The following is a 21827-nucleotide window of genomic DNA, read 5'->3' as shown; positions in this document are numbered from 1 at the left end:
CTGGTAATCCAGAGTAAACACTGACTTGAGAAATGCAGCGTACTCCCATGTGTATCTGCAGCAATCCTCCGCTCTCCTGCAATAAGTATGGGAGGATTGCCTCTATTTTCAGGGGTCTTACCTGCTTTAAAATCCTTCCCGTGGCAAATGTAAATCAAGCGTGGCAAATGTCTGCATGAACCCAGAGTGAGGAATACCTAGATGTCTCCCAGGTATTATTTTGCACATTATCTTTCAGTTTCTATTTAGAAACATCAAAGCAACATTAAAAAGTAGGAGGAAAGTCAATCGGCTTCTTACCTCTCTGGATGTAAAGGTGGGACGAGGGCTGTCATCCTCTCTTCTGGACTATGGAATTCATGGCACACTGTATAACTGATATGGTATACAAATAATGTTTCCTAGGGAAATTTCAAACAGCTTTCAAACCTATTTTCAACACCCGCTAACCCCCGTCAGCGATCTGGTCCCCCCCGACTCAGGAGGCACCAGTCACCCATGCCCCAGAGCTCATGCAGAGGACATAGATGCCTCCCTTCCACCTCCCCTACTGCCTTCCTGCAGCTGACAGATGGCCGGGGCAGGGCTCGCTGGGTGCTCAGCTGGAGTAGTTGAGCACAAGATGAGTGCTAGTGCACTCCTTGTGAGGGGGAGGTTGCAAAGGAGGCTGGGATGCCAATGGACAGTGACCTAACTTGAATCAGTAACAGCTCTGGTACAGAAATTTGATTCACCAGTCTAACCTAAATTGATTAGATTTGAGTGAACATTGATCCAGGTCTATCTTAGATTGAGTTCTGCCATTTTTAGGCCAGTCTATGTACACCGAACTTCTGTATAGTTGCAGGTATAAGTGTAACGTCTGTACCCAGCCATACTTTGCTCCCATGGATTTGTTTAACCTTTTCTGTTTGTTTAAATGTTGTAAAATAGACCTGGTTCCATACATCAAGCATACTGAAGCATGAAGTGCAAAGCATCCAATAAGTATACTCCAAGTCAGTGATTCTCAATCTGGGTGCCGCAACACTCTGGGGTGCCTTGAGATCCATTCAAGGATGCTGCAGGTTGCTACACAATGTTAGCACTGGTAATTGTGAAAATATGATTCACATGATAAATCTAGAGATTGCAAATAGGAATCCATAGTGTTAAAAGCATTCTGACCTCTTACGGTTTTCTGAGCTCTTTGCAATAGATGAACATGCTCTATTCTATTTCTGTAGTCAAAAATAAGTAAAATCTAAAAGCTGGCATTTTTCCCAGGGGTGTCTCTAGTCAGCTTCCTTGAATCTAAAAAGGTTGAGAACCACGGCTGTCTTTCTGAAAAAGAAAAGAAAATTAATTTAAGATTTGTTGAGCTTGTATTTGGATGTGCAATGTTACATAGGTTAGACAAATGCTTGTCCAAACCATTTAGACAGAGCTGATCCTTCTTCAGGCAGGGAGTTGGACTAGATGACCTCTTGAGGTCCTTTCAGCTGTATTTTTCTTTGATTTTACTGTAATGGCATAAACTAATTATCTAATTTTTTCACAGTAATTAAATCATCATTTAAAGCATTTTATAATTACATTCTGCATATGTATAGTGTGAGATGTGAATGTGGAAATAAGAATCTAAACTTTTTACATTTTGTTGAATCTGTTAATAACAAGGAATACACAGGTTTGCTTTATGTTCACAATATATTGTGCTGCCAAGCTGGCAGCACCCTTTCCCACACTTGTGGCTGGAGTCATTTATTTCTTGGACAAACCCAGGGTATAGTACAGTAAGTAAATTCTCAACAGGAAAACACAGGAGGAAAGCTAAGTTTACAAGCAGATAACCAGTTTATCAGAAGTCTATGTATTGTGCAACATGCTGATAATTATACTTGTTGACACTCAGCATTAGACATTTTAAAGGTTATACCAGCAAGCTTTTGTTATATATGCTTTCTATTGGATAGTGTGATAGACTTGCTTATGCATCTGAATATGACTATGCTACTCTCTTGTAGGTGATACCCAGATGATATAACCAGTGCTTTTGAAACAATTTGAAATAGCATGCAAAACTAAAAGGAAACATCATTGTATCTTTTTATTGATTTACACTTCTACTCACTGTCATGAGAACAGATGTGTCCTCTGTGTAGTAGTGTTTACTGGATTTGGGAAACAGCTGAAACTGCAGAGTAAGAAATTAAATCCCTGTCTCCTGCCACTGATGGACTGAAGTATGAACATATTGGCCAATCAGATTTATAGATTCTAGAAAGGAATCTGGAGTGTAGGTTGTAGCCATGTTGGTCTAAGGGCATAGGCAGACAGGGTTCTTAGGATTAATCCAGTATTTAGAAAGAAGTATTCAAAATCATTTCAAAATATTCCCTTTGCAGCTTCCCAGACCTGTAATGAATTTGCTTTCTAACAGCATCTGCCTATGTTTATTGAGTTTACTCCAGCAACTTTCTGTCCCTGAGATTTGTATTGATTTCTGCCATGTGATTGATTTCTACCATTAATAACCTTAACCAATCTTTGAGTATTTTTCAAGGACATTGTACCTTAATTATGGTACAAAACCTGCAAGAGCAGGCTAAAAATCCTGCCTCTCTCATGATTTTGTGCTATTTAAAGGAATCTATCCTATTTGCAGAAACTGACAATAATTTTGACCATATTTATATCCAGGCATGGTAATATAGTATAATGGGCTGTTGCCACCAGTGTTTACCATCTCATCTGCACAATGGTTGCCATGTGACCAAGGAAAAAGCAATTAAAACTGCCAGATTTGTTGCTGACTTCTACCTTATACAACCCGGAAGTGGATGCCTGGAATGTATTTGAATTTGGATTTGAATCCCTGCATTAAAACTGAAGCATTTTAAGGATGACATCGGTAATCCTGCCTTTCCTGTGATTTTCAGAAAGGATACAGGTTTTTACCTCATTCATCATAACTTTGGCCTTTAAGCTTTCTTGTTAAAATTATGAGGTCATTGGTGTAATCTAAAGTAACCCCCCTAACTTCATTCAGGACACTCCAGATTTATATTGTTATCAAGGGCCAAATTTGACCCTGTTTCTCGATCTAGGATACTTCTAGGAAATGACCATCAATCAACACCTCACAGTGTTTTGAGGCAGGATGCAATTTCCCCTATTCCATTCTACAGAAAACAGCTGGTATCAATACCTGTGCAACAGATCATGGGATTTTTGAAAGTTTTGTCATACACCCAGTGCCTGTGTCTAGGGAGTTAGCAATGCTTTTGAGCAGCTGTACAGGGACAGTGCTAATAGGATTTCAAAGAAGGAGGACAGTCTACATCTATTTCATCTCCTAAAACAAGCAAGATAAAGGGACCTTGGGGAGAATTTCTGATTTTGATTTAAATAATTACAGTAAAAAATTGTAAATGGCAGAAGGCTGATCACCTTCACCATCCGCCGTAAAGCTGGCAAGTCAGTCAGCAACACAGAAGTCCTTGACTTCAGAAAAGCTGACTTTGACAAGCTCAAGAGGCTTGTTGATCAGGCCCTTAGGGACCATGACCCCAGGGAGTTGGGAGTTCGAGAAGAGTGGTTGCTTCTCAAGGAAGTGATTCTCAATGCACAAGCTAAATCTATTCCAACATGGAGGAAAGGCAGCAAGAAGGCACAGCAGCCCTCCTGGCTCTCCAGGGACCTAGCGGACCTCCTGCAGCTAAAAAGGAAAGCCTACAAAGGATGGAGGACGGGATTCACCTCCAAGGAGAATTATTCTGCACTGGTCCGGTCCTGCAGGGAGCAAACCAGGAAAGCCAAGGCTGCAACTGAACTCCAACTAGCTTCAAGCATCAAGGACAACAAAAAGTCCTTTTTCAGATATGTGGGGAGCCAGAGGAAAAGCAAGGGCAACACTGGACCCCTGCTAAACCAGATGGGGCAACTGACGCCCAGGAAAAAGCCAACCTATTAAATAGGTACTTTGCGTCAGTCTTTCATCAGTCCCATGGGACGCCCATGCCTGCTATGGGACAGGGAGATCTGGGTGATGGGGATCCCCTACCCTCCATAAATGCTGACCTCGGGAAGGAACACCTTGAGAAGCTGGATACCTTCAAGTCAGCCGGCCCTGACAATCTGCACCCCAGGGTACTCAAGGAGCTGGCGAGCGTCATAGCCCAGCCCCTGGCACGGATCTTTGAAAACTCCTGGCGCTCTGGTGTAGTGCCTGAAGACTGGAAGAAGGCCAATGTGGTGCCTATCTTCAAGAAAGGGAGGCAAGTGGATCTGGCTAACTACAAGCCCATTAGCCTGACTTCTATCCTGGGGAAGATCTTAGAAAAGTTTATTAAGGAGGCCATCCTTGAGGGACTGGCCCAGGCTAACATTCTAAGGGACAGCCAGCACGGGTTTGTTGTGGGTAGGTCTTGTTTGACCAATCTCATTTCCTTCTATGACCAGGTGACCTATCACCTGGACGAGGGAGAAGAGATTGATGTCATATATCTTGACTTCAGAAAAGCTTTTGATCTGGTATCCCATGATCACCTCTTGGCCAAACTGGCCAGTTGTGGTCTTGGCTCCACCACGATCCGCTGGCTGGGAAATTGGCTCCATGGTCGGACCCAGAGGGTTGTAATTGATGGCAGTCACTCATCGTGGTGCCCTGTGACCAGTGGGGTCCCTCAAGGCTCTGTCCTGGGACCCATACTGTTCAACATCTTCATTAATGATGTGGACACTGGAGTCAGGAGTGGACTGGCCAAGTTCGCCAATGACACCAAACTTTGGGGCAAAGCATCCACGCCAGAAGATAGGCGGGTGATCCAGGCTGACCTGGACAAGCTCAGCAAATGGGGAGACGAGAAAGTGATGGTGTTTAACACCGAAAAATGCAAGGTTCTCCACCTTGGGGGGAAAAACCTGCAGCACCCTTATAGGCTCGGCAGTGCTACGTTGGATAGCACTACAGAAGAAAGAGACTTGGGGGTCATCATAGACCACAAGATGAACATGAGCCTGCAATGCGATGCTGCGGCTAATAAAGCGACCAAAACGCTGGCTTGCATCCATAGATGCTTCTCGAGCAAATCCCGGGACGTCATTCTCCCCTTGTACTCGGCCTTGGTGAGGCCGCAGCTGGAGTACTGCGTCGTTTTGGGCTCCACAATTCAAAAAGGATGTGGAGAAGCTTGAGAGAGTCCAGAGGAGAGCCACACGCATGATCAGAGGTCAGGAAAACAGATCTTAAGATGACAGGCTAAGAGCCACGGGACTCTTTAGCCTGGAAAAGCGCAGGCTCAGGGGTGATCTGATGGCCACCTATAAGTTTATCAGGGGTGACCACCAGGATCTGGGGGAACGTTTGTTCACCAGAGCGCCCCAAGGGATGACAAGGTCGAACGGTCACAAACTCCTGCAAGACCGTTTCAGGCTGGACATAAGGAAGAATTTCTTTACTGTCCAAGACCCCAAGGTCTGGAACAGCCTGCCATCGGAGGTGGTTCAAGCACCTACATTGAACACCTTCAAGAGCAATTTGGATGCTTATCTTGCTGGGATCTTATGACCCCAGCTGACTTCCTGCCCTTTGGGCAGGGGGCTGGACTCGATGATCTCCCAAGGTCCCTTCCAGCCCTGATGTGTATGAAATCTATGAAATCTATGAAAAATCCTTTTGGTACTTCACTGTTTAAGCAAAATCCTGAATGCAGTACTTCAAAACTGATTAGTGGCTCAGTTCTAGTAAAGCTGTGCTTTTCATATCATTAGAGCAAGTGAATCACCATCATGCTGTCAGCAATACCTATTTGTTCCAGTCTCACTTCTGATAGCATTAAGTGCAGAAGTGGTAAGCTGCGTTAGTCTGAAGCCAGGCAGAGGGTAAGGCAGGGTGGCACTTCAGAAACTGCATGAGAGAAGCGCGAGCTTTTGAAGGAAACAACCTACCTAGCTAGTTGCTATGAATTAAATAAATACTTTATTAAAATAAGTAAAGTAAATACACCAAATAAGATGACTGCCAGAACATCTCTACAGTTAGCCCTCACCCTGGTGCTGAAGCATGTTACCTGCCCTGCATGGGCAGGCAGCATGCCAGCAGGGAGCTGGAGGAAGGGGGGAAAGGACCATCAGACTTGTCTATTCTCTCAGCTTTCCCTGGTCCCCAAGGCCCCCCACCCTGATCCCTACCCTAACCTGCCCGGCCCCAACCCCTGCCTCCCCCTGAGCCCCCTCAATCCCTGCCCTGCCTGGCCCCATCCCCTCAACCCCGAGCCCCCCCGATACCTTCCCTGCCTCGCCCCACCCACCGTCTGCCCCCAAATGCCCTCATCACTGCCCCACCCAGCCCCAGCCCCCCAATCTCTACCCCCCCAGCATCCCAGGAAATTTTAAAAAACCCAAAAACTACCCCCAGCACTTATCCGCAGTTCCAGCAGCTTTCGGGGGTCACTGCCCCTCCCCGCCCCACACACAAAGTGCAGGGCCAGGTGACAGCCCCAGCAGCCACAGCCTGGGCCCTGCTGCCCCCTGCTGCCCTGGGGGAGCTCTGCCAGGAGGCCCCAGAGCTCATGAGCAGAGGCATTTTTTCCTTTTTTTTAAAGTGCCGAAGGTTGGAGTGAGGGGGAGGGAACAGCCATCAGGGGGTTGGGGGTGCAAGTGGGGGACGGGGCCAGGTGGGGCAGCCATTGGGGTTCTGGGGGATCGGGTGGGCAGCCATCGGGGGCACTGCAGGAGCCAGCAGGGGATGGGGCCAGGCCAGTCAGCAATCCAGGGGGCTGGGAGAGCAAGCAGGGGGCTGTGGTCCCTGTGGGGGGTCTGCAGCCCCTGGTGGGGGGGGCTGTAGCACTGGGTGATAGCTGCACAGATCACTGGGCAGGGGGTACACATGGCAGTAGAGCTGCACAAAGGCCAACTCTGCAGCTACAGCCCACTGGCAGCTGGCCTGGAGGGCCATCCAGGTCTGGCAGGTGGGCAACAAGTCACAGCCAGGCAGCAGCCCCCACTGCCAGACTGGTGCAGTGGGTAGAGGGTGCAGGGAACTCTCAGGGCTGCTTCAGCAGTCCAGCTGGCACAAGGGGTAGTATCCTTAGGTACCAATTCGAAGCTCCTGAGAGCGAGTAGCCCTGAGCTATTTGGCAGGGTGGCTTTTTGTACTGATGGGGCCAGGACAGGTCCTGGTCCCAGGCTGTAGCCCTAGCACAAGTGCTGGCCCCAGGCTCTGCAGATCTGGGATGAGCCAGGAGGGTTATTTTGCCCCAAGTGGCACAATTTGCCCCACACCAAAGCACATGTCCAGGCACATGCGCTGAAGCAAAAAGCCCCGGCTCAAATTTGCACCACTTCTATTTGAACTCCTGCAACCACATATGCCGGCATGTGTGGATGCACCCAAAGGGCATGTCCTGATGAACAGTCATGCAGTATGTGGTGCTGCAAACATGTTCTCCGTGTTCTCTGTGCTGCAAGGGCACACTGCCCAAGTGTGTGCTGCTCTGTTTTTTTTTCCCCATGATTTTTTTTGAGCCTTGGATATCCAGGGCTCAAAAAAAATCATGGGGAAAAAACTCCAAAAATGGAGCCGTGCATGCTTGGGCAGCATGTGCTGCTAAAGAGCAGAGCCAGGCTGCTTCAAGCCACGCTGCAGCTGCTGGCCAAGCTCTGTCTGGCAGGATCGCCATGGCTGCAGCTCTGAGAGGCCCCCAGGACCCCAGGTAAGACTGCTGGGGCCTCCCCTACGCTACCCGGGGCAACTTGTCACATGCCAACACGTGCATGGCACAGGCATTCCGCAGGGAGAGGGAGCGATGGCACAAGGTGCACCACGGCTACTTGTCCCTAGGGCACCAAATGTCCAGGAATGTCTGGATGTGCCCAAAAAGCCTTTTGATGCAATTTCCATTGGGATTTATTAGTCAAAGTAGGTGGGCTCAAAATATTCACCCAATTCATCAGGTCTCTGACACTGAAATGTAGTAATTGAAAATGGTTATGCCTCCAGCTCACATCCAACTCCCTGTTTTCTACCTCCCACTTTATTGTCCTGTTTGCTTTTATATTTATTTATGTCTTTGGGAGCTTGAAGAAAGGAGCTTATACATATTTTAGCCTACATGGATGTCAGGTTATACAATCTGCACCACTTCCAGTCAAAACCAAGTCCTCTGAAGAACTCATTCAAGAGGTATTGCTTACTTGCTCCTTTCTTACCTTCTTTCTTCCCACAAAAGAGGATCTCTAAATCATCAGGACCCATTTTCCAAGGCCTTGTAAAAGAAAATGGAAGTCATGTACCAGCCTCCTCTTGACAAGAATTGCATGTTCTCTTGCAACTCCTTGTCTTCAGCGGATACGTTAATTTACCCTAGAATCGTCAGGTCATATGATATACTCTGAGATAAGGAAATAAACTGCAGATGGCCCAAACTCAGCATGGCTTTGGGACGCTCTCAGTGAACTTATAAGGAAACGGAAGTTACAGAATTTTCACTGTGTCTATGTAAAAATTATACTTGTCACATTAGGAAACTCAATCTTTTCAACGTATGTTGCCTCAGAATGATGATAAAAATTCACTGATAACCTAAAGTACCTAGGTCCCAAAAGAGCAAATATGCTCAATAAAGTCAGTGATAACAGAAGTGGAGTTGAGTGGACTTGATCACCTTGCCAGAATGCCTGATATGCTACGTAAGTAGGCATTTTATGGTTGCATGAAGCTGGTTAAGCACACTTGTGATAGTCAGTTAGAGAAGTATAAAAGTTGCCAGAAGTCCAACTGCAAAAAAGTCCTGGAATTTCTATAAAGGAATGTGATGTTTATGAAAAAAGAACAGAGAAACCTGACTTATAATGGGCTAATTATGTCTGAAACGTCTCATATCCAGCTAACTGAAGGAAAAAAACCTCAAACAAAGGTTGGGAAAAGAAAGTCTTTAGGTTAATATTAATTATCTTATGTGGGAAAACATTCCCCACAAAAATTGAAGTCTCTAGCCATATGAGAACTCTTAATCAAAATTAAGGTGATGAAGAAATTGGTGGGTGCCATTACCATATTGAAAATAAAACAGAGCTTTTTTAAAAAAAAAGCCAGGCCTATTTAATAAATTTCTGTTGCTTGAAATCCTCCTCTCATAAAGCCCTCTCCAAAAATTTCCCAGCTGGAAATGATCTGTTGATATAGCAGAAAAGTATACTTATGTATCTTGAGGCTTTTGAAAAGACTACAGAAATAAAAACTGGCATCAAAGAATCTCAGCCTTGGACAGCAGCGAATGTCCTGGATATGCTAGTGACTCTGTAAATATATAACAAAAGAGCTTTTATTGGACAGGAAATGTTTCAAAGGTGCTGCTATGTGAATTTTTTTTTCTAAGTTCTCCTTAAATAAAAAAGGTGGTGTTCATTTTTGCAGAGGATCATACTTAATTATTGGAATAAGTTGTTGCTTTCCACAGCCTGAGAAAAGAGGCATGCTTTAATATTTGAAAAGGAAACATCATTATCAAGAAAGCCAAGTCTAGGAACCTACAGTGTCAGCAGGGGGCAGAAGAGACTGTAAACAGAGCAAAAGAGAAAGAAAAAAAATCCTGTGAAAAGTTAAATGCCTTGCCTATTGTCATCTGAGATTAGGCTCCTCCATAGATGAATGTATTTTCTTAAGGAATTAGTATTGATCTTTAACACAGTCATCTTGGATGGCCCTATGTAAAATATTCAGGAAAAAAATTTAAAAAAACATAGCAATAAAACCAAAATAATGACAGGTTATTTTCCTGTTGTATTTGTTATTTTTAGTTTTTACCACCAATTAGATGTAATTCTATTTTCAACCTATAGCATTACACCAAGTTTTCTCTGACTCATGTATATTTTTATAGTATTTTTTATTAAAAAGTATCGATCTTTAGTGCTATTTATAGTCGTAGTCATATTTTTTATTTTACCTAATTATTTGCAACGGCTCAGGGAAGCAGGGTTTCTGAAAACTTCCTAAACTAATCTACCCACAAAAGAGTGTCGCCTCCTGCTTCTCTGCGGTTTGGATTCAACCTTTAAGTATTTTGCCAGGAATGGCAGGATGGATGTAGCATGAAGCTGCCTTTGTTCTGCCATTCAACTGCCTGCTTACTGCTCCTGGCAATGAAACTCCTTTCTCACAACTTCTTTTTAACTTGTTCCAATGAACTTCTATTTGTTTTTGCTTCCATCTTCAACTGAATAACCCAGCCCTAAGCCCCTGGTGTAGTGAAAAAGCTTCTACTTTCTTTTAACTGGAGAAAAATAGGTGTTATGTTAGATGGGAAGACGCTACCTGCACCCCACCGTTCAAAATCTTAGTTCTGCCCATGGAGTGATGTAGCCCTGTTGGCCCAGGAACCACACAAGAGTTGGTCATGCAAAAGTCCCTGTTGGCCAGGAACCGCTCTTCTCAGTGGTAGCAGCTGAGAGAACAAGGAGCAAGGGCCTCAAATGGGAACATTACGTTTTTCCTCATATCTAACCTTCTCAGTGGGAGGGTAGTAAAGCACTGGAACAGGCTACCCAGAGAGGTGGAATCTCCAGTCTTGGGAGGTTTTTAGGACCAGGCTTGGCTGGGATGACCTAGTTGTGGATGGGCCTGCTTTGAGCAGGGAGTTGGACTAGATGACCTCCCAACCCCCATTTGCTATGAATCTAAGAAGCAAGGACTGGGGGGGGGGCTTCCACTGGCCCAGGGCATGGCTGTGGGAGACTCAGCCTTTAAACCAGTGGTTCTCAACCTTTTTTGTAGCAGAACCCATTTGTAAACATCAATAGCTAGGCCCAACCCACTGCCCCCCACCCCCCAAGCACCAGTAGGGCCCCCACTGTGTGGGGTAGGGGGTGGGGGGATAGGGTATCTGTGGGGCATGGGGGGCAAGGGAAAAGCCATGATTTCCAACATTTTTCTCCTTTAGAGGAGAATCCAGTTTGAAAATGTGTCCATTCACTTCTAAAGTTTCCTCATGACCTTTTCATATATTCTTGTGCCAGTATTGCTAACTCTCATGCTTTCTGGCATTGTTTTTAAAAGTTTGTGCTTCAGGAATGTGAAAACTTAGCTTTCTTTTACACACACACATATACATATATACAGACATATAGATACATACATACGTGCACACGCACACACATGCATGTACATATGCACACTATATATATACATACACATACATTTTATATATAGACACACACATATATGTATGTGTATGCATGCATGTATAAATGCATCTATATGTATGTTTGTGTATATGTATATGTGTACACACACACACACACACATATATATATATATATATATATATATATATAGTCTACTAGTCTATACTTTGCAAATATACCCTTGGGCTAGCATCTGCCTGCCCTAACCGAATGGAGAGATGAAATCACAGAAAATGAGAGCTGGAAGGGCCCTCAGGAGGTCACGAGCAATTCACACCCCTTCTCCAAGCCGATACACTGTGGCATTGATTACCGCAATACTGCCGGCCCCCACACCAGGCCCTTGTCACCTGTGTCCCGGGGAGGTGCATGCCGCAGCCCCGCGTGTGACGTGGGGGGGGGGGGCGGCTCCCCTCCCCCCGGCAGCAGCCGGAGTCGGCGCTGGGCGGGGCAAGCGCTGACAGACGTGCACTGCCCCGGGCGGGCGAGCCCAGGCTGCGGCGGCCCGGAGGAGACGGCGGCGCTGCCGGGCGCGGGTGAGTGCGCCCACGAGCCCGCCTGAGGCCGCACGGGCTGGGCAGGGCAGGACGCCCCTTCCTCTGACCCGCGGCAGTGGGGCCGCAGGGCTGCCCCGGGCCGGGGCCGCGTGTGCATTGCGAGGCGTCGCTCGAGTCCCCGCCCCCGCCCCCGCGTGTGGCCCATTGCAGAGCTGGGCGCAGCGAGACCGGGACATGGGCACGTCGCCCGGTTATGCCGCGTGGTGACGTCATTCCTACGTAGGAGGGGCGCTCCGTGACGTTGCAGCCCTGTTGCGAGGCATAGAAGTCGGGGTGGAATAGACTGCTCTTTCCTTCGTGCAACTGAGAAGCTGTGACAGGGAAAAAGGGAACGTGTAGCAATATGATTCGTGTTGTGGTTGGAGGAGGGTGACCCTTGGGCTAGCATTTGCCTGCCCTAAGTCCCTGAAGAGATACATAGGCAGACAAGGATCTTTGGGTAAATCTGATATCTTTTGTTAGACCAACTCGGTATCAGTGCTATCAATAAAAAAAAGATACTGGATTTTCCCAAAGGACTTTGTCTGCCTTTTGTCCTTAGACCAACAGGGCTGCAACCTACACCCCTGAAGAGAGACGCAAGACTATTATTTATTGCCCTAATGTTCGGTGTCAAGTGCAGCTTGAGCAGGGGCTGAAATGTGTAAGAAGAGTCCAAAAGAATTGATCACTCATTCTGCCGTGAGCAAGGGATTGGTATCTCACCTAATCCAACCCCTGCCTGATTGATGCAGGATCAGCTCTATATCCCAAACAAACTCATCCCCTTAACTCTTCCAAAAAATATCAGCAGCCCTAACACAACAGGTTTATAATGAGGATGATTATGATTATCAGATGAAATGAGCCAGCTGCCACCAAACTCCCACATGGCTCTTTATTTTAAATGCCGACTTGGATTTCACTTTGCCGAGCGGGGTGGAGTCTTAAATGGACATATTTAAGGTTCATTACTGTGGTGCAGCACTTCCTGAATGCTGCCTGGCTGGGAACATACAAGGAAAGTCTGTGTGGCTTTTCTGTACTATACCCACTTCTGCTTTAAAAGGCCAAATACATCCTTTTTTCAGTGAAAGATTTATTGCAAGTACTGGACTAGGATAGAAAGAATCTGATGGTGGTTTTTAGCCAGCAACTGAATGACAAATGAAAATGGTGTTCTGCTTGGGCTGCACTAGACCTTGAATATTAGGGTAATAAATAACAGTCTCATGTATCTCTTCAGTCATTTAGGGCAGGCAGATGCTAGCCCAAGGGTCACCTTCCTCAGACTACAAAAGAAATCTCATGACTTACATGTTTCTTTTTTCCTATTATATTAGTTGGTTTTATCCCCACAATACATTGGCCACATCTACACAAGGTGCTGACTGTGCAGTTGTTACTGCACAGTCATTTAGTACTTGTATAAACTCCGGTTACTGCAGAGTAGTAATGAGTGGTTTATACAAGTACTGAATGACTGCACGTTAACCAGAGTTACTGCAGAATAGCATCACCAAATGGCTTTTAGGTGACACTGACTGTGCAGTAACTTGTTACTACTGCACAGGAGCATCGTGTATGCTTTGTGCCATGCAACACTACTGCACAGTAGTAATGAGCTACTGTGCAGTCAGTGTCTCATGTAGCCATGGCCATTGTGAAAACAAAACTTGCTGCAGACGGAGCATTTTTGATGAAACGGGTGCTGGAATTGAAGTCCAGCATAAAGGTTATTATGGCAAGGAGATTCACTCTGGAGAAAGAATGGCGTATTCTTTCTTAAAGATGACTCATGCTTTGTTTCTGAAATGTTAAGTGAAGTAACGTACTTAGAAAAGCTTACAAGTGCACTTTTACTCATTGTTTTAGACCCCTATCCTAAGCTGCTAGTTGGCCCATTGAGCAAACTCTTGTGCCAGTGTGGTACCCCAGTGATTTCTATGCAACTGTGTAGATGCAGGAGTCTGCCCGAGAGGAACTTTTTTTTAAAGGAATATTGGGTTCAGCTAAGTGGAACTATAAGATGATGACAAAAATATGAAAAGTTGTGAAATAAGTGGAAAGTACAAGGATGTGATATGAAATGCAAGGAGCAGTCCATGGGCCTGCTATTCATGCTAACAAGGTTTCTGGAAACTGTTATAAATTGAAATTGTGAGCAGTCAGTATTGTTGAGTAACACAGTCTAATATTGTGAGGAATCTACTTTTTCTTGGGAGATGCTTCTCAGCAATGCAGGGGTTACTTTGCTGGTTCTGTCTCAAGTAATTGACAGTTTGGCTATGATGGTTTCCATCTATCTATTTATTTAGAAAAGCAAGCTGAACTACATTGAATTATTTTACTGATAAACCACAGCACTTTCTGCAATTGTAGTAATGTCCTCTGGCATGTTTTTAGAGTGAGAAAAATAGTTATAACTTTAGGAATAATGGATCATTGATATTTCTCTACGTTGTCTTCAAATTGTACAACAATAAAATATTGCTATGATTTTAAAATCCACTACTGCTGCAAAGCTTGAGATAGCAATTGGCTTTTTATACTATGAATTAGGTGCTAATAAAGGAAAAGATTAACTTTTAAATATACTAGACTTAATATACAAGGTGATGGCACAGTTCTTACCATCTAGATATTGAAAGACTTCAGTCCTTCAGGCAAAGTTCTGCCGTTTGCTATACAAGATGTTTGGAGGTAATAGAAGACTTTTCTGTGACCCCATCTCTCTACCGGTTGTTGAGTACACTCTGTCCCTCCTAAGTTAACTTCATTTATTAAGAAATTCAACACTGACTGGATAAGAGAACTTCCATTACCAAAACTTCTCAACAAAAATTTTAAACCAGTCAGTGATTTTAGGGCAGGGGTGGGCAAAATGCGGCCATTCTATCCGGCCTGCGGGGCTCCTAAAGAATTTAGAAAATTAATATTTATCTGCCCCTGGCTGCCTGTCATGCAGCCCTTGATGGCTTGCCAAAATTCAGTAAGTGGCCCTGCGCCTGAAATAATTGCCTGCCCCTGTTTTAGGGGGAGTCACTTCTTTCCCAGGCTTTTGAAATTGTAATTCTTGAAGCCACTAGAAGATGAGTGGTCAGTTCCTTTTGACTCCTACATATTGCAGTCTTCCTTGTCTTCCCCTCCTAATTTAAAATGAAAGCAATGTATGCCTTGTCAAAAGTTACTTATTACGAAGTGGGACTTGGGTACCTTTGCGATAGCATACTTAAAAAAAAATACTACGCATCAAACGTGTGCTCTTCACTTTCCTATACTAGTGTATAATGCTTGAGCCTTCTGCAAGGACCTTACATTTGCTTAAACTGTGCCCCTACTGCCCATGTTCATGGCTCATTTTGCATCTAAAAGTAATTGTTCATATTTTGAAAACAAAGCCTTTGAGACAAAAGCTTGACTTTTGGCTTGTTGTGAGCTCCAAGAGGGAAAAGAATCAGAAATCCCATCCAGGGACACAGCTGTAACCTGACCCTGACAAGTACTGAGACGTTGATGAAGGAGAGGATATTTTTGTGCCAATATCTGTACAGCTTTGTGTTAAAGATTGTCAGAGGGGAAGTTGTGGGGAAAAAGAACGTGTGTGAATATAGCTACTCAATTTTAAATTTAATTTGACTTAACCTGTCAAATTAACCTGAGAACATCAGGTTGAATATGTCTTTAGGTTAAATACGTTTTAGACAAAAATAGATCTGTATAAATCTGAGGTATCAAGCAGACATTTCTATGTCTGAAATGTCTAATGATTTCAAGTAAATATACTTACAAATCCCATTATTAATATATACACATATTTTCATCTGAAAATCATTATTCAGGTGAGATTTTCATTAATGTACAGGGGAGTAATGAAATCATGCTACTGTAGTGTCTTGAAATATAAGCAAACTTGAGTATCTAGCAGATTTTGGCAATATAGAGATACTGACTTTACTGCTGAAAATTAGGAATGTTAGGTGTGCAAGCACCTAGACATGATTGACAAGATAAACTGAAAGAGTGCATCCAGACGAGCGTGCACGTGCCTGTTGCCCTGCCTCAAACCCCTTTTGAGTCAGGGCAACAGGCATGTGCAGGAACAAAAAAATGTTCCCCACGCTGCAAGTTTGGCCAGATACTGGCAATAGAGCATAGCAAGTCCTTGGGGCTGCCGGCTTTGGGGCTGCACATGCTCATGCTGCCCAGCTGCCAGGTAGCACGAGCAGCCCCAGGGCTGGCAGAACCCGACTCAGCTCTGCACAGTCCCCATGCACTGGGCCAGGTCCTGCAGCTATAGGAAGGACCCAGCCGTGGCAGGACCTGGCGCAGCATGCAGGAACCCACCTCTGCCCCCTGTGCCTGGCCCAGCCCCACGTGCACTGAAGTGGGTCACAGGGCTCCGGGTGGATGGGATGGGACCAAGGGCAAGCAGGGACCAGCATTTGAGAGTGGCTCAGATGAGGTCTTCAAGAATAAGAGCTCAGTGAAATTTATCTTTTAAGAAGCAGAATTGCAAGAGAAGTAATTTCCTAACTTATAATTAAATAATATGGAAGTTCGTACATGTCTATTGCTATTCTCATTCTCATATCCTCTCAAATATATCCATGCCTAATGCTGCCATCAAAGCTCTGAACATGAGAAAAATAGTAATTTGAGGATTAAAAATATTAATCCTTAATTATCATTTTAACAGAGATCTCATCAATAAAGGCCTTTCATAGAAACAAATATTCCTCCATCTTCCTACTCACACATTTTTCAGACAGAAGCAAATGTGACATTTCAGTTAACCAGCAGTTTATTCTGGATGATCTACTAGGTTTCTGCATAACCGTAATTTCACATATGACCATAAATAATGCAGCTGAACATTTTTTTCTGTGTACCTGTTTAGCCTAGCATCTTCATATATGCACAAAATTAATAGAAAAGGCTGATCTCACTTCCTTGGATGAATTATCCTGAATAACTTTTTGAATATTTACTATAACTATCATACTTAGTTTCCAAAATGGACAGAATCACAACCTATTTTAAGGTTTTATATTGGTGCTTACCTCTGGTATATCTGTCTCTGCTGTATAAAATCAGTATCAAGAGTGAAGTCTTTCACAGTTCTCCATTTTGGGGAAGGAGCTTGGAGTTTGATTTTTAGATTTTATTATTCTTTTTTTCTCTCCTTTTGGTTGTTAGTTTGTTAGAAGGTATGTCCCTACTGTCACTTTCACACTTACAGTAGAAAGGTCTTTTCAAAGGGTAATACTTTGCAGTGATTTTAATGAGACTGTATTTACCCATTTGTCACTGGAAGTGTTTCCTGTAGCTGAGTTGGTTCTATCTAAAAATAATACTTTGTCCCTAGCTCTCGCCTGCTTTTGTGCTTTTCATTCCTCCAAGAGGATTAGGGCGATCATTGTGGCTTATAGAATAGACTTTGGACTTTAATATATCTGAGACTTAATTTGTTAAAAACTTTTTTGTAAATTAGGACCAAGGCAGCCTAAGCTTCTTTCCCAAACTTGAAGAAAGGCACTTTGTACTCAAAGGCTCGTCTAACATCTCTCTCAACTATACAGTTGGTCTAATAAGAGATATGAGCAATAAAACCTTGCTTCTCATATATTTCCTGGACCATCACAGCCACAACAGGTAAGACAGATGTGAATCTTTGTCTCAGTGATGTTGACAACAAAATCTCTGAAATGCTGTGAAATAATTGGAAAGTACAAGAATGTGAGGTGAAATCAAAGGAACAGTTCAAGCTTCTGGTATTAATGTTAATGGGGTTTTTGGAGACATTGGTATGAACTGAAATTGTGTTGAGTGGTGGTGGTGATTAGCCTAAGGAAGTACCATTTTGCTGATATCCCCTCCTTGACTGATGATTGGATGCAGGATAAATTTCTGGGTGCAAGGTCTGCCTGTGAGAATGTCATTGGTTCTATGTCTAAAATGCAATATTTTCATATTCAGCGGAATATTTCATTATAGCACTGCTACCTTCATCTTGTTATTTTATATGAAGTAGCACCCAAAATGGCTGTTTTTTCATACTCAGAGAATGGCATAGTCATTGTTCCCAAGAACATGGGGTATACTCAATATACCTTAGTACCAGGGCTGTGCAAACAACAGAAAAATATCCATCAAATATATTATTCAGTGATTTTAACCAGTAATTGATGAATAACATCTGCAAACAGTATTTGACTAGGCTTTGAATTTTTGAAATTCCCAAAAAGCTATTTGATAGATGGTTGTGACTGGATGAGTTCCCTTCCGTTCATATCCCAACACCTCAGACCTTCTGGAAGACATCTCAACTTATTATTTGTGGGACCAACTTTGAACAAGTAAAGTCTCTAATAAATTAGAAATAAAAAGCTCCTGGAATACAGGAAATGTTCATCCTTTGCTTTTTCTTTCCCTTGCCAGCTTCATTAAGGCTAGTTAGGGAAGTCAATGCAGTGTGCATTTTTAACATGAATTCGTGGGTTTACGATACTACAGCTCCCTCTGGTGATAACAAAATACAATTCTGTATTTTAAAATCTCAGAGTTCTCTAAAGCAGGGATTAACAAACTTGTGCCACAGTGGGCTCTGATTAGATCTGTCAGAAAATATACCCCAAATTGACTGAACTAGCAATAACTCCTCCTTTGTCACTACAAATATATTAAGAGTGGAGATTTTTGCAGTGGCTGGCAGGGACCATGGCTGCTCTTGGAGTAACATAGATCCTTGGGCAATTACCAAGCACCCTTGCCTTTGTGGGTGTCCCAATATTTCAAGTTCAGAGGCAGAATCCACAGCATGTTCTTTTCAAAGACAGCCCTATTTCCTTCCCATTCAAATAAACTTTAAACTGCTTTTCTGGAGGAATTCTCCAGTAGAAAATTACACGGTCCTTCAGGCATTTCACACTTCAGTGAACACATGACTCTCCATTTGGTAACATATGAGCCATGACAGAATTTGACATACTTATTCTTCTTTGTCAAAGGAAGCATTTGAACTCCGAAGCTGTGGCACAATTTAGAAGGCAGTAATTGTGGTAATACCAGTCATGTTTTGTTTTTTGGGTTTTTTTCATATTGCCTCTTACTTTAATAAAACATTGATGCAACAGTTGCGGTGGGCTTTATCTTTTATACATTACTTTCATCCTAAAGTATCTTAGGACCTTTCACAAACTAAGTATATTTAGCAAAACTGAAATGGAGCCATCTCAGATACGGAGGGCTGTCTCTTCCTCTTAATCTTCTGTTTGTGTTAGGGTAAGTAGCATCTGATCCTGGGACATTTCTGATATTACATGATGGTGCAGTTTTGAGTAGGGAGGCAGGTTTAGATAATAGCCATCCTGGTAAACTGGTTATCCTGATCTCCAGAGAGCTTGGAGGGAGAATACTGTTCCATTATCATGCACCTCTGTTGCTTTATCTTGATCTTTTGTCCTCAGTTATGAAATAGTCTCTCTATTTCTTCTGTCCTTGTTCTTGCTGGGTGGAAAAACGTGGTTTACCAGTAACCTGTGGCAACCAAAGTGAGAAGGGATGTTGACATTCACTCCATTCTCTTGCTCTAAAACTTTTGTGACATTCAGGACATGATACGAGGCCCATTTGTCTTTTTTGAGTGGAAGGAACATAATAAAGGCTAGTCATTTGCCTAGGGTAGAGTATTTGGGATAATTGTTGACTACCTCTGATTTCCTGATTTTGGGAAAAGCTTTTGTCGTTTTCTTTGCTTTTAAAAATGATGTTGTCATAGGTCCCTCATGATATTTACCTTCTTCTTGCTGCTGTAATTTAAATTTAAACCAATGTTTCAATTCTGAAAACTATTTTAGACTTTACTTCATTGAATAGTGTCCAGCCAAGTAGATTAATGGCAGTATATGTTAAATGTCTAGAAGTAGTGGGCATTTAACAGATGCTTCAATTAATTTACTTGGTAAACCTGATACACTACTACAATAGGAAAATAGCAATTAGATATCCCCCAAATGTGTTTTGTTTGTATGTGGGGATGGCTGTGTTCACTTAGCACATTTTAGTTTTTACTTACAGCACTAGATGTGACCTGAAGACACTGGTTGCCCATGTCATTTATAAAAAGTTGCTGTTTTAATTTGAAGGTTATTTTAATGGAGTATATTTTATTAACTTGATTAAGAGCCAAGATAAATCATTTGCTGATAATGACAGAGAAACTTTAGACATTCCCTTTGTCTTGCTAACTGTTGTTTTTCTCTGGGAACTTACTTTCGTCTTCATAATGAAGATCTATTTTGATTAAATAGCATCCTCTTGTGAGGGTTTCTTTTATTTCACTTGGTAATAATGTTTCTGGGATCATATCAGCCCGGCTCTAGTTAATTTTTGTACATGTTTGTGTAATTCTGCTTTAATTTCTCTGTTTCTTCTGTTTAGCTTTGCTGTATAGATTCTCTGGCAGCAGATCAGTTCTCTTTTACTGTTAATTGAATTCATATATCATCCTATGAAGAGAAGCTTCCAGAAAACATGCCTGTTTTGCTTTACATGTAAGTAGCGTATTAGTTAAACTCTTTAAGATTACAAGAAATCCTCATGTAGTTGTTCAAGACATTATATGTTACTTGTAATCCATGATCTGTTTTTATCTTTTGCTATTGCTATGATTTGTAAATTCTTAGACAGACTTAATCTTGTAAATCCTGGATGAGTTTAGTTTTTTAGCCCTGCAAAAGTCATTGTGCACCTGGAAGATTCCAAAAACCTGTAAGTGTTTTTAAGTACATATTAAAGGCACGAATATAGGATTTGTGCATTTTATAGCATGGAGCAGCATACTGCAGCCTGTATTTGCAGTACTTGTAAAAAGTTTGGAAAAGCTTATGTTTGGAAATGGAGGTGAGGATATTAGTGGGATCCTTGATGATCCTAAAGTACAGGACAAGGCATATTGAATTGGTAATGTAGCTAATGCCACATGTCCCGTCACCAGCAGTAAAGGTCACCATCTCTATCTGCTTTTCCGGCACCAACTGTTTGATCTACGGAAAACAGGAAACTCATCAAGTGTGATACTGGACTCATTATGTTAACAAACAAAGCTTCCTACTGTCTCAGACTGCATGCACTTTCAAACCAAACATGAGACTTGAGTATGTGGTTGTATGTGCAGTTCAACTAATATAATTGAAAAATGTATCTGGTCTTTTCTTCTGGATGTTTTCAGAAGTACGCTTGAGAGTCCTTTCAGTTGCAGTAATACACATCATGAGTCACAATTCATTTTAATCTAACATCGCTGGGGGCAGATTAGGTTGCTAGTAGAGGACATCAGTCAGTTCAGGAAGAAGACTGAGCTGTGGTTCACACTTATGAAAACAAAACATAATAAATAATGTCTTGTTACATCCCGTAAGTTGTGGCGTTTATGGGCTCAAAAGACAACATTGCACTGGTTTACAATAGCGGTTCCCAAACTGACAGGTTGTGTACCACTAGTTTAAAAAGATACAACCTTAAGTACTACCAGCAAATTTTTCAGTTCAACCTTTTGTTGCAAATTTTTGTCATATAAAGAAATTATAACAAATCTGTTAACGCATACCACTGACAGGTTGTCTGAGTACCGGTGGTGATATGCGTACCACAGATTGGAAACCGCTGGTTTACATAATTTCACATTTAAAAGGTTCACATTTAGTTCACTTGCAGAAAATTATCTTTGTAACTCTACAAGTTGAAAAGTTCCATCAAGCGTATTGATGGGTTCCTTCTACAAAAACAGTTGAGCTTCTTGCTTTACTTACTAGTATTTCCCAGTGAACAGTTGTGTAGATTGTTAATAATTTGTATATTCACTTCATTCTACATTTTCCCTGGTGCTGTCTGCTTTAAGAGTGTCTTTAACTCCCTCCACTTTATGAATGTGTACTCTGTGTGCCTACAAAGAGTTTTCTTTCATTCTGAAAAATGTCATGAGTTAGATCACAAGAGCCTTCACAGTAGATTTGTTCTGTCCAGCTGATCTTCAAAGTGAGTGTTTTTCAAAGTGAAAAACTAGAATATGTGCTCCAGGAGAAGTTCAGGCAGTGTAGGCTGTTTTGGGAATATTTATAA

The 21827-nt window shown here is 42.8% G+C and overlaps 1 protein-coding gene and 1 long non-coding RNA gene across 4 annotated transcripts in view; one reads left to right on the top strand and one right to left on the bottom strand.

The window, feature by feature from the left end:
• LOC149874537 (uncharacterized) overlaps positions 1–11653 on the bottom strand; it is a 19659-nt gene extending 8006 nt beyond the window's left edge. The window contains exons 1-3 of the long non-coding RNA XR_016444312.1: positions 11520–11653; positions 1168–1323; positions 301–375 (exon numbers count right to left, since the gene is read on the bottom strand). This is a non-coding gene — a long non-coding RNA (uncharacterized LOC149874537). The remainder of the gene's footprint in view (positions 1–300; positions 376–1167; positions 1324–11519) is intronic.
• The window catches only part of TCEANC (transcription elongation factor A N-terminal and central domain containing), a 26029-nt gene continuing 15784 nt past the window's right edge, over positions 11583–21827 (top strand). Inside the window, exons 1-2 of one of the 3 annotated variants that reach the window (XM_090063520.1) lie at positions 11583–11705; positions 20148–20260. The gene's annotated coding sequence lies outside the window, so the exon portion shown is untranslated. Of the gene's footprint in view, positions 11986–12005; positions 17361–20147; positions 20261–21827 lie in introns of those variants that run through there. The other 2 variants (XM_090063529.1, XM_090063538.1) reach the window with 2 other exon arrangements.

Source organism: Crocodylus siamensis, chromosome 1, assembly GCF_052110815.1.
Source record: "Crocodylus siamensis isolate JL-2025a chromosome 1, ASM5211081v1, whole genome shotgun sequence".
NCBI classification, from domain to species: Eukaryota; Metazoa; Chordata; order Crocodylia; family Crocodylidae; genus Crocodylus; species Crocodylus siamensis.
The sequence above is the reverse complement of the archived record's forward strand: the minus strand, read 5'-3'. Positions and strand labels throughout refer to the sequence as shown.